Source organism: Sorex araneus, chromosome 5 (assembly GCF_027595985.1).
Source record: "Sorex araneus isolate mSorAra2 chromosome 5, mSorAra2.pri, whole genome shotgun sequence".
Classification (NCBI taxonomy): Eukaryota; Metazoa; Chordata; class Mammalia; order Eulipotyphla; family Soricidae; genus Sorex; species Sorex araneus.
In genome coordinates, this window is record NC_073306.1 from 94,199,126 (window position 1) to 94,204,427 (window position 5,302).

Sequence of the window (5,302 nt, forward strand, 5' to 3'; positions counted from 1 at the left end):
ATCAGACTGCATTTGCCCTATGATCAACTGGAGATCTATATTATCTGTTCTCCAGACTGATAGCACAATGGGTAGGGTGCTTGCCTTGCACACAGCTGACGTGGGTTCGATACCCAACATTCCATACAGTCCTCTGAGAACTGCCAGTGAATGATTCCTAAGTACAGAGCCAGGAGTAACCCTGGAGCACCGCCGATGTGGCCAAAATCAAAAATTTTTTTTTATTTTTTATGCTTTTTGGGTCACACCTGGCGATGCACAGGGGTTACTCCTGGGTCTGCACTCAGGAATTACCCCTGGCCGTGCTCAGGGGACCATATGGGATGCTGGGATTTGAACCCGGGTCGGCCGCGTGCAAGGCAAATGCCCTACCCGCTGTGCTATCTCTCCAGCCCCCAAAATCAAAATTATCTTGCCATCTTGCCTCTCTCTCCTCACTTCCTACTGAACCATGTTAGGGGATCATGTGTTGCTGTGGATCAAACCCAGGATTCTCCCAAGGAAAGCATTACTCTAACTCTTTTAACCGTCTGCCAGTCCCAAACCATAATAATTTCTAACCCAAGACTTTAAAAAATATATCTTTTAACTGGTCTTTCTTCCTCCAGTCTTTCTCAGGTTACTGTGGCCAACAGGATTTCCTAAAATATTAAGGACCAAACTAAGAATGTGAGAGGTCTTGAGTTTAATCTCTGATGCAGCAAAGTAATTCAAATGCAAAAGATCATGTAAAGGCAATATCATACATAAACTTTACCATCATACACAGACTTTACCAGCTTCAAATTCTGACTCTAACTTACTGGTTTTTTAAAAATATTTTTGTGTCTCATTTATTTCATTTGAAAAATGAAGACAGTATCTGGGCGCCGGAGAAATGACTTTGCATACAGGAGACCTGGCACCATGGTCTCCCAAACACTACCAAGAGCAACCCCCCCACAAGCACTGAGCCCTTGGAAGAAGCCCCTGAGCACCCTTGGGTGTGACTCAACATCAAAAATAATTTTTAAAATTATTTTAATAATAATCTAATAATAATTTAATACTAATCTGGAGAGATAGTACAGAAGCTCTATCATCAGCACCCCAAGTGGTCCGTAAGTTCCACAAGGGGTGATCCCTGAATCCCGAGCCAAGAGTAAACCCTAAGCACTGCTAGGTTTACCTCTCCAACCCACCCTCCCCCCAAAAAAAGAAGAGGAATCCAAGAGTATTTTTGAACTGAAAATATAATGAATATAGTGACGTTTCCAGATTTAATCTGGCATATTTTTACAATGTGGCAAAGATAGGAACAAGAGCTTAAAATCCACTGCAACCCTGGGCATTGGAGGAAACTAATGAGTTAACAGAATCACACTGGCTGTGAGCAATTTTAAAAGTAACTGGACCATTGCCAACAATATTGCTTCTTTTAATGTGTTAAGAAGTCTGGGTGCCATGTATGTGGTAGAATACATGCTTCATATGTATGAGGCTTGCTAAGACCATGCTACCCGCCAACAAAATGAGGCCTGGTGCCTGGTAGCGCAGGGCTGCATGGCTTCAGTCTAACAAAGGCTCCTTGTTCTCTCTTGCTCTGCGAAGTAGTCTTTTGTTTGGTATGTTACTGTGGTCTAACAAAGGTTGATTTGCAAACTCCTCACCCAGTTGTTTCCTTATTCCAGGCTGGAACAGGAAAGGGGGAAGGTAACAAATATGCTGAGTTGGTCTCTTCCCAAAGAACTTTTCCAGACATCCCTCCCAGCAAGTCTACTTAGACCCCATGGGTCAGACTGTGCCACACGACTACTTCTAATAGCAAAGTCTAGCAAACAGGTTTTTTATACTGGGTAAATTATCACCTAAACCTCACACCCCTCCCTTCAACCCCCCTGAATTTTTTAAAATTAAAAAGAAAATAAAAGGACTGTTGGCTGGATAACTAGGGTACTTGTCACAAGTAGAATGGGATCATTGGAAGATAATAAAGACAATAATTATTGAAAAGGCAGGTTTAGAGAAAAGATTTAGTTAGATACATTACTTTGTAGATACCATTGGAAGAGGTAGGTGTAAGTATCACAAAAAGGAGCTGAAAAGAATTAAATATTTTAGTTTAAGTTTTAGTTGAAGTCTCACGATGGAGACGTTACTGGTGCCCTCTAGAGCAAATTGATGAGCAACGGGATGACAGTGACAGTGAGTAAAACCTTAACAACATATTCCAATATCATTGATCCAAATGAGATTATGGGCATAAGTGTAAGCAGTAAAATGAATCTAAACATAGAATACTCAGTTTTTGCCAAAAAGAGGCATTGTAGTAAGTTAAGGGTTAAAATTTGCATATAAGTGGATCAACATGGAAAGTATCATATTGAGTGAAATGAGTCAGAAAGAGACAGACATAGAAAGATCACACTCATATGTGGAATATAAAGTAGCAGAGAGCTACAAGCTAGCAATGATGCAACTTCTGGCAGAAATTCCTCTGGACTTAGTTGCTGAAATACTAAAATACAGAAATCCAAACCCTCGAGGCCGCTGTTTAGGTCACACGACCTCATATCTCTTCATTCTCAGCAATGAAAAACAAATTATCAAATGCTTCCTTTCCAGCAGGTCCATCTTTGGCAGGGGGGTGCGGAACTCCAAACAATAATAGTGAGTTCTTTGTTGAAATATTGAATGTAATCAAAGTAAAGAGAAAGTAAAGTGAAATTTATCAGCTACACAGGTGGGGTGGGGACCTGGGATGTGGGGGGGCTGGGGGGAGGTTTACTGTGGTTCTTGGTGGTGGAATATGTGCGCTGGTGAAGGGATGGGTGTTCGAGCATTGTGTAACTGAGACTTAAGCCTGAAAACTTTGTAACTTTCCACATGGTGATTCAATAAAATAAAATAAAATTTAATAAATTTAAAAAACATACTCAAAAACAAACAAACAAACAAAAATAGGTCAGTCTGTGCCTAGATTTATAATCAAAATCTGAAGTTCCAACCTGATGCCACTGTCTTTAAAATAAACTGTTACAGAGGCTGGAGAAAGTACAGTGGGTAGAGAACTTGCCTTGCATGTGACTGACCCAGGCTCAATCCCTGGCATTCCAGGAATAATTCCTGAGTGCAGATTCAGGAATAATCCTGAGCATTAGTGTAATAATCCTGAGCAGCATTGGTATGGTCCAAAAAAACCAAAAAAATAAAAATAAGCTGTTATAGGAGCTGGAGATATATTACAGGGATTAAGACCTTGATCCTGGTTCAGTCACCAGCCCCACATAGCTCCCCAAATACCAAGTGCAGGAAATAAATAAAATAAGACAAGATTAGCACTGTAGCACTGTAGCACTGTTGTCCTGTTGTTCATCGATTTGTTCGAGAGGGCACCAGTAATGTCTCCATTGTGAGACTTGTTGTTACTGTTTTTGGCATATCGAATACGCCACGGGTAGCTTGCCAGGCTCTGCCATGCGGGCAAGATACTTTCGGTAGCTTGCCGGGTGTCCCTGAGAGGGACGGAGGAATCGAACCCGGGTCGGCCGCGTACAAGACAAACACCCTATCCACTGTGCTATCGCTCCAGTCCAAGACAAGACTGTATCACTGTTTCACTGTCACTGTCATCCTGTTGCTCATCGATTTTGCTCGAACAAGCACCAGAAACGTCTCCATTGTGAGGCTTGTTGTTACTGTTTTTGGCATATCGAATACTAAACGAATTAAAATAAGCTGTTACATATATACATTCTAGTGAGTCTAGTGAGTGCTTGACCTAACAGTAATTGTCACACACTTAGCCAGGTTGTGGAAGGAGCAGGAGGCTCTCGACCAGAGCATGTTGACTTTGCCATTTAATTGCAGACAACTTTGGTCAAGACACTTTACTTCTCAGAGCCCAATATTTCCCTTTAGGAGCAGGAATATAGTACTTTCTGTCACTGTCACTGCCACTGCCACCCTGTTGCTCATCGATTTGCTAGAGCGGGCACCAGTAATGTCTCCATTGTGAGACTTCTTGTTACTGCTTTTGGCATATCGAATACACCACGGTAGCTTGCCAGGCTCTGCCGTGCAGGGGAGATACTCTCGGTAGCTTGCTGGGCTCTCTGAGAGGGACAGAGGAATCGAACCCAGGTTGGCCGCATGCAAGGCGAATGCCCTACCCTCTGCGCTATATCTCTAAAAGGCCATAATTAGGAACAAATAGATACTGTTTGGAACGTTCTCAGTGTGCTATAAAATGTTACACAAAAGAAAGACATTTAGGGCTGAAATATAGCAGGTAGGGTGTTTGCCTTGCATGCAGTGGACCCGGATTTAATCCCTGGCATCCCATATAGTACCCCAAGCACCACCAAGAGTGATTCCCTGAATGTAGTACCAGAAGTAACCCCTGAGCATCACTGGGTGTGACAAAGAAGAAAGAAAAGAGAGAGACAAAGAAAAGAAAGAAAGAAAGAAAGAAAGAAAGAAAGAAAGAAAGAAAGAAAGAAAGAAAGAAAGAAAGAAAGAAAGAAAGAAAGAAAGAAAGAAAGAAAGAAAGAAAGAAAGGAAGGAAGGAAGAAAGGAAGGAAGGAAGGAAGGAAGGAAGGAAGGAAGGAAGGAAGGAAGGAAGGAAGGAAGGAAGGAAGGAAGGAAGGAAGGAAGGAAGAGAAAGAAAGAAAGAAAGAAAGAAAGGAGAAGAGAGAGAGAGAAGAGAGATTTTTAATAAAATCTAAAGTAGAAATACCTGAGCATTCTTAATGGAAGCTGAGTTTTTGGAAAAGTGGAAGTAACTATATGAAATTTGCTAAATCCTCAGCAGTCTCTCTCTCTCTCTCTCTCTCTCTCTCTCTCTCTCTCACACACACACACACACACACACACACACACACACTTTTTCTTTATCTCTGTCCCTTAGCAGACATTTATTTGATTTGATGACTATACCAGCATATTTACAAGCTACAGAAAGCTGTTTTCATGATGTGAAGCCCTGAGAACTATGATTTTCCAAAAGTCTGGAAAATATTATATTTCATTAGGGTGGAAAAGAATTCTCAATAATCAAGTCCTATACTTGAAGAGAATCCAGTTAGAGAAAGATTTAAAGAGTTCTGAAATGCAATTGCGAGCTTACCAAAGGTATCTTTTCTAAAATACCAGAGTACAGATTTACAGCTTCACCTGTTTTTCACTGTCAGTCACCTAACGCTATAAATAGGTGAAAAGCTCATCTCCTTCCTTTAGCAGAGAAGGGTCTGATTACAAGGGCAAAGCAAAAGAGTAAAATGAGTGTCAGGGCACTTGACAGAGCCAGGCAGACACCCCAGAG